We start from the raw sequence: 8,672 nt of genomic DNA, 5'->3' as shown, positions 1-8,672 counted from the left end.
TTCACTGTACCTCGGTACAAGTGACAATAATAAACCAATACCAATACCAATAAGATATCTTTATTAGTCACATGTATACCAAAACACACGGTGAAATACATCTTTTGAGTAGAGTGTTCAGGGAGCAGCCCGCAAGTGTTGCCACGCTTCCGGCGCCAACATAGCATGCCCACAACTTCCTAACCCCTATGTCTTTGGAATGTGGGAGGAAACCGGAGCACCCGGAGGAAACCCACACAGACACGGGGAGAATGTACAAACTCCTTACAGACAGCGACCGGAATTGAACCCGGGTCGCTGTGTCACAAACCAGCAACAAAAGAAACACACTGAGCATGATTCAGTGTTAAAAACTATTTTATTAATCACTACTTATGATAATACGTAAAATAAAAGTAAAAAAAAATGTTAGTATGTTAGAATTCAAAAATGTTAAACCTCGAACGTTATCCCCAAAACTAAACTCGTCGTGTGTGTGTGTGACAAAGTCCAAAACTCCCAGTTCCTGAATGGTTCTTAAAGTTCAGTTCCGCAAGCCATAAGGTGAAACATGAGCAAGGGCTTCTTCAACAACCACCGTTGTCTGAAGATAAGATGTAGATGTAGAAAAACATAGAGAGAGTACATACGAAATCCAAATGTTCCACGATGGAACCCAAACGACACTTCAGTGTTTACTCGGTAGTGACTTCCTCACCCCGAAAAGCATCCGAACCGTGGTCGTCCACACACAAATACCTGTTTCCTTCTACAGGTCAGCAACAAAGTGAACTCCACCGGATTACTTCCAACTTCCATACATGGATTTCAGTGGCAAACACAGTTATTGTTTCTCATCCATCGATAGAGAAAACAAGCAGGCTGGTGTCTCTCTCCCTTCTCTCTCTCTCTCCTTCTTCTTCTTCTTCTGACTTCTTCAACAACGTCATTACGTCCTTTATCTTCTATTGACGTAAGCACGCCACACACACACATACACACACACTCTCTATCTTAAAGGGACTTTCACTGAGTCCATAACAGCTGGCACTGTAAAGCGTTACGCTAACCGCTACACTACCATGCCTGCCCAACATATAGGTGGTCTGATTAGTAAGCTTGCATACAATACAAAAGTTGCTAGAGTTGTGAACACCGAGGTAAAGATACAGCTGGATATGGATCAGTTGGAAATTTGGGCCAAGAAACGGCAGGCGGAGTTTAATCCGGACAAGTGTGAGATGTTGCACTTTGGGAGATCAAATGTAAGAAAAATATATGTAGTAAATGGCAGGACCCTTAGGAGAATTGATGTGCAGAGGGATCTTGTGGTACAAGTCCATAGCTCCCTGAAATGACAACACAAGTAGATAGGGTGGTAAAGAAGTTGTATGGCATGCTTGCCTTCATCAGTCAGAGCATTGAATAGAAAAGTTGGAAAGTCATATTGCAGCTGTATAAAACTTTGGTTGGACACATTTCAAGATCCCAGGATTGAACATCACCAATAGCCTCTCCTGGTCGAACCATGCAGATACCACGGCCAAGAAAGTTCACCAGCGCCTCTACTTCTTCAGGACACTAAAGAAATTTGGCATGTCCCCTTTGACACTCACCAATTTTTATTGATGCACCATAGAAAGCATCTAATCTGGATGCATCACGGCTTGGTACGGCAACTGCTCTGCCCGGGACAGCAAGAAATTGCAGAGAGTTGTGGACACAGCTCAGCACATCACTGAAACCAGCCTCCCCTCCATGGACTCTGTCTACACATCTTGCTGCCTCGGGAAAGCAGCCAACATAATCAAAGACCCCACCCACCCCGGGCATTTTCTCTTCTCCCCCCTCCCACCAGGCAGAAGATGCAAAAGCTTGAAAGCACATACCACCAGGCTCAAGGACAGCTTCTATCCCACTGTTATAAGACTATTGAATGGTTCCCTAGTATGATAATATGGATTCTTGACCACGCAATCTACCTCATCATGGCCTTGCACAGTATTACCTACCTGAACTGCACTTTCTCTGTAACTGTAACATTTTATCCTGCATTTCGTATTGTTTTACCTTGTACGACCTCACTGCACTATGTAATGAATTGATCTGTATGAATGGTATGCAAGACAATTTTTTCACTGTACCTCGGTACAAATGACAATGATAAACCAACTTACCAATTTGCGATTCTCTCTGCTACTGCTGCACTGTGTGTACCATCTAGAAAATGCACTGCAATTACTCACCCAGTCTACACCCATAGCAGCTCCCAAACCTGCCACCTCTACCCCTGAGAAGAATAAAGGTGCAGGGGAATGCCACTCTTGTAGGTTCCCCTCCAAGCCACACCAGCCTGACTTGGAAGTATCTCGCCAATCCTTCATTATCACTAGATTTTAATCTTGGAACTTGCCACCAACACCACTGTGGGAGCACCTTTACCAGAAGGACTGCAGCAGTTCAGAAAGTTGGCTCACCACCACCTTCTCGAGAATGGAGACTGTGGAAAGGGTGCAGAAGAGGATTACCAGGATGCTGGTGGTATCTTCTGCCCAATGGGAGAGGGGAGGAGAGAGGATGTCCGGGGTGGGTGGGGTCTTTGTTGGCTGCTTTAACGAGGCAGCGAGGAGCGTCTTCTGGAGAATTGCTGGAGCTGTGTTTATCCAGTACCAGTGGAGAGTATTCGACCAGATGCCTGGCTTGTACTTTGTCGATTGTAGAAAGGCTTTGGGGTGTCAGGAGGTGAATCACTCACCACAAGAAACCAGAGGCATAGACAGATACAACACAGAAATGGGTCCCTCAGCCTGGGTCCACATCAACCGGCAAACACCCACTTGCACTTAATCCTACACTAATCCCACTTTTCATTCTCTCCAACATTCTCAACTCCCCTAGTCTCTACCACTCCACCTACACACCAGGGGAAATTTACAGTGGTCAACCCACATGTCTTTGGGATGTGGGAGAAAACCGACATGTCTGGAGGAACCCACAGGGAGGATGTGCAAACTCCACACAAACAGCACCCGCGGTCAGGATTGAACCTGGGTCTGCGGTGCTGCGAGGCAGCGGCTCTACTGCCTACGCCACTGCGCCGCCTCAAGTGCACTGTATGGACTATGCATCATGCAGGTGGGGACTTGGAAACAATGACACAACTGCTTGATTTACACCAAAATCCCACCGTGCATCACACAGAAATGTAGCCCTTCATAATAGCATCGCTTGGACTTTCTCCACCTACGCTACTCATTGCCTGAATTACCTTGAAAACTTTGCACAAATCACTCCTTAATGTTCTGCACATCAGGAAGTAAACCCTAATTTGAGCAATCTCTCTTCATAATTTAACCCTTTGTTGGTTGGAATAGGTTGATATTTTGGATAGGTTGAGTGAGCTAGGGCTTTTCTCTTTGGAGAGAAGGAGGATGAGAGGGGACTTGATAGAGGTGTACAAGATGATAAGAGGCATAGATCGAGTGGACGGTCAGAGACTTTTTCCCAGGGCGACAATGGCTAACGCAAGGGGGCATCATTTCAAGGTGATTGGAGGAAGGGGATGTCAGGGGTAAGTTTTTTTACAAAGAGAGTGGTGGGTCCGTGGAACGCACTGCCGGCAGAGGTTGTGGGGGCAGATACATTAGGGACGTATACGAATCTCCTAGATAGACACACGAATGATAGAAAAATACGGGGCTATGTGGGAGGGAAGGGTTAGATAGAGCAGGATAAAATGTCGGCACAACATTTTGGGCCGAAGGGCCTGTACTGTGCTGTAGTGTTCAATGTTCTATGTTCTATGAGTCTAGGATTTTTGAGGTACACCCCCCACTCCGGGTGCTCCAGTTTCCTCCCACATTCCAAAGATGTACAGGTTAGGAAGTTGTGGGCATGCTATGTTGGCGTCAGAAGTGTGGCGAAACTTGCGGGCTGCCCCCAGAACACTCTACACAAAAGATGTATTTCACTGTGTGTTTCGATGTACATGTGACTAATAAAGAAATCTTATCTATGATGTGGTGTACAGAATGGCTCACAGTGTGGTCTGACCAGGGGTTCACACAGCTGCAGTACAACCTCCATCCCTTGTATCCTAGCCCTCAGTCATTAGAAAGGACAGCAACCATTAGATTTTTTGATCACTTTGAGTGCTTATGCCGCACCGTTTAATCATCTGTACGTGGAACCCCACCTCTCTTTGGACTTACATTGCTTCTCGCACTTTACCATTTAGAACGCACTCATTTGTCCTTTTTAGGTCCAAAATGGATGACCTCAATTTGCTTCTATCTGCACTGCTTGTCTTGCCGTCTATATTTGTGTCACTGGCAAACTTGGATTAGTGGCTGTCTATCCTCTCTTCTAAGTTGTTAATGAATGCAGAGAATAATTGAGGCTCCAACACAGATCCCTGTGAGAGCCCACTAGTCACGCGCTTCCAATCTGAGCACCCGCCCATTAACCCTGTTTGCCAGACAATTTCCTAACCAGGTCAATCGCTTGCCTTCGGGAACTTAAGCTTCAACCCTTGCACAACTGTCTTATGCTGGCACACAGTGCCACGGCGGTTAGCACCTGTGCTGCATAGCTCCAGTGACCCAGGTTCGATCCTGACCTCCGCTGCTGTCTGGGTGGAATTTTCAGGTTCTCCCTGTGGCCGTGTGGGAATCCCCCCCTCCCGGTGTTCCGGTTTCCATCTACATCCCAAGGACGTGCCGGTCGGCAGGTTAATTGTCTGCTGTAAATTGTCCACAGCGTGTGGGACTAGGGACAATTTACCCGGAGTTAACGGGCATGTGAGAGAGAGTAGATGACAGGGATATGTGCGGGAACGGGGTTGGTGGGTAAGCTCTGAGAGCTAGTAGAGACTCGATGGGCCAAACAGCCTCTTTCTATGCTGCAAGAAAATAATTATATACTGAGTAACAAAGGGAGTATTTCACAAAGTCATCAAATCATGGAAATTTGCAGCATAGAATAAAGTCATTGAGTTATACAGTGTGGAAACAGGCCCTTCAGCCCAATTTGTCCATACTGACCAAGATGTTTATCTCGACTGGCATCTGTCTGCATTTGGTCCATATCCATCTAAACCTTTCCTATCCATGTACCTGTCCAAATGTCTTTGAAATGTTGTAATTGTACCCGCCTCTGGCAGCTTGTTCCATACACCCACCAACTTCTGTGTGAAAAATTTGCCCCTCAGTTCCCCATTAAATCTTTCCCCTCTCCTCTATCTCTTCTAGTTTTAGACCCCCCTACCCTGGGAAAAAGACTGTGGCCATCCACTAGATCTACGCCCCTCATGATTTTATAAACTTCTATAAGCTCACCCCTCAGCCTCCTACGCTTCAAGGTAAAAGGTCCTAGCCTATTCGACACCTTGTTATAACTCAAACCCTTATGAATCTATTCAGTCCCGGTAACATCCTTATGAATCGATTCTGTGCCCATTCCAGCTTAATGATGTCCTTCCTGCAGCTGGGCGACCAGAACTCCACGCGATACTCCAAGTGCAGTCTCACCGACAACTTTATGGTAGCAACATGATGCCTCAACTCTTGTACTCAAGACCATCACTGAATAGGTGCCTTATTCGCCACCATGTCTACCTGCCTCACCACTTTCAACGAACTAGGAACCTGTACCTGTACCAGTAAGGAGACTACTCGGCCCATTGTGTCCATGCTACTTTAAAGTGGACTCTGTTCCCCCACATTGCAGCTCTCAACTACTTGTCAGATGTGCAGAATGTTTTTGACTCCTCCACCCTCCAGGCAGAGAGTTCCAGACACTCTGCACTCATTGAGTGAAATGTCTTTTTCCCCAACTCCCCTCAAAACCTACTGCCAATTAATTTTAGTCTTTGCCCCTGGTCATTCACCTCTCTGCCTCAGGAAATAGGTTTTTACGTTTACCCTGTTGAGGCCTCCCATTTTGTGTACCTCAATTAAACCCTTGTCGACAGTGTTATCAAGCAGGACTTACTCCCCAATAACCAATCCCTGTATGGGTTTCCCCACGTCCACCTGGCTCCAGACGTCATCCTAACATGGAGATACAATAGACTGCAGATGCTGGAATCTGGAGCAACACACAAGATGCTGGAGGAACTCAGCAGGTCAGGCAGCCTCTGTGGAGGAAAATGGACAGTCGACATTTCAGGTCGAGACCCTTCACCTGGACCAGATGAAGTGTTTTGACCATGCTTACATAACATTTAGATAGATCATTCCAAACGTAAATGGGCAGGCACGGTAGTGCAGCGTTCAGCATAACGCTATTACAGCGCTAGTGACCCAGGTTCAATTCCAGCCACTGATTGTAGAGTGTTTGTATGTACTCCCCACGTCTGCATGGGTTTCCTCCGGGTGCTCTGGTTTCCTCCCACATTCCAAAGACGTCCGGGTTAGGAAGTTGTGGGCATGCTATGTTGGCACCGGAAGCGTGGCGACACTTGCGGGCTGCCCCCAGAACACTCTACGCAAAAAGGTGCACTTCACTGTGTGTTTCGATGTACACGTGAATAATAAAGATATCTTAAAGATCTTATCTTAAGTGCATTGAGGGAGTACAAAGGGAAAAGCAATAACAGAATGCAGAATATTGTGTTACAGTCACAGAGAAATTGCAGTGCTGGTGGACGTAAGATGCAAGGCCCATGACGAGGTAGATTGAGCGATCATGAGTTCCTCTTTATCATGTAAGCGGTCGATTCAAGAGTCTTCTTTAATAAGATATAAAGCTTATGTTTCAGTTCTGACTTAACTGAACATTTACTTCAAAGCTTGGTGGAGCTGTGGACAGTGCAGAGGGCTGTCAAAGGATACAGCAGTTACAGACATTGGAGGAGAAATGGCAGATGGAGTTTACTCGAAGCAAGTGCGAGGTGTTGTACTTTGGAAGGTCTAATGCAGTGGTTTTCAACTTTTTTCATGCTGCGGACCCCCAGAACATGTCCTTGTTAGATGGCGGACCCCCAAAGCCCACAAAATCAAACAATCGATAATTCATGCATGCAACACTTAAATTACTGCACATAGGCCCTATTGAAATAGTGCCTAGTTCAATCACCGATAATTACCAGCGGTGTCTTTCAGTGTTCAGTTCAATGTGAAGGTTGTGTCTGTTGTGCACTGCAGAGTTTGCCCAAACGTGGTGGTATGTGCGACAACCATACGCGTATATCATCCTCAATATTCAGTCTTGATCTGTGTTTGGTTTTCATGGCAGTGACTGCAGAAAATGCTATTTCGCACAAGTAAGTGGTTGCAAATGGTAACAGAACATTGACGGCTTTGCCGGACAGCAGTGGATACTCCTGGGAACATGCTATCCAGAACAAAAACAGTGACATTCGGTTGAACTGCAAGCGCAAAGTCCTGCCAGATGACAGTTCAGCCAATTCTTCTTGTTCATGTCCAGTTAAATCAGTAAGCATGCATTCAAACGGATCTCAAATCCAATCAAACATGCTCCTGTCATCGTCGCTGAAATACTCATGGAAATAATGTGACAGCTGTTGAATATGGTTCAAAATGGTGCTCGCAATGGCCTCTGTCTTAGTCTCGTTCACTGTCAGAAAGTCAGCCAGCAACGGAAACATATCAAAGACGCCTTACTCGCATCTTCCCTTCCAGATACGGAGTTTTTTCTGGAAGGCATTGATTTTGTCATGCGTTTTCAGGACATTTGAGCTAGGTCCTTGCAATGATAGATTTAAGCTGCTCAAAATGTTGAAAATATCTGCAAGATAAGCTAATCTGGCAACCCACATCTCATCTGTCAAGAACTGTGCCAACGATCCATTATGCTTATTTAGAAAAATGAACATAACGGATCTCTTCACAAACTTCACGAAATTTCTCTTCAGAAATTTCTCCATACTCAGCAGTACGCGCTGGACAGTTTAAGTACTATTACTGATAAACAAAATTATCAAAACTGATCTAAAATTTACACGCCTGCATACTTTTCATTTAACAGTGACGTCACCATGGCGTAAATGCACGGTAAGTAAGCAATATTATTAAGGCACACCAACAACGTCACTCAGTCTCGCTAACACTACAGTGCACAACGGAATAGTAGTGAGTAGTGAACACTACTGATTACACTGACTACAGAACTCAAACATTAAGCGGCAGCTTACCAGAAGGGAACACCGTCTAAGTCTCTAAGATTGTCGCCTATAACAGATAGAATAGATATCATGGCCGATTTTCTGAATAGTGGAAAACTGGAGCAAGCAAGTAAGCTACGTCTTTGTAACAGGTCGCTTTTCCATTTTTTTCTTGGCTTGTTTGCGGACCCCCTGGCAACCCACCATGGACTCCTGACAGGATCTTAACAGCATCGATGTAGAGAGGGATCTTGGGGTCCAAGTCCATATCTCATTGAAAGTGGCCACGCAAGTAGATAGGGTGGTAAAGAAGGCACATGATGTGCTTGCCTTCATTGCTTGGGGCATTGTATGTGAGGGTGAGGAAGTCATGCAGCAGCTGTATAAAACTTGCAGTATTGATGGCAGCTCTGGTCGCCCCATTGCAGGAAGGATGTGGAACCTTTGGAAAGTGTGCAGAAGAGGTTGACTGGGATGCTGCCTGGATTAGAGGGTATGAGCTATAAGGAGAGGTTGGACAAACTTGGGTTGTTTTCTCTGGAGCATCGGAGGCTGAGGGGAGACCTGA

The sequence above is a fragment of the Pristis pectinata genome, chromosome 2 (genome assembly GCF_009764475.1).
Source record: "Pristis pectinata isolate sPriPec2 chromosome 2, sPriPec2.1.pri, whole genome shotgun sequence".
In the NCBI taxonomy this organism is placed as follows: domain Eukaryota; kingdom Metazoa; phylum Chordata; class Chondrichthyes; order Rhinopristiformes; family Pristidae; genus Pristis; species Pristis pectinata.
Note: the sequence above shows the minus strand (reverse complement) of the source record.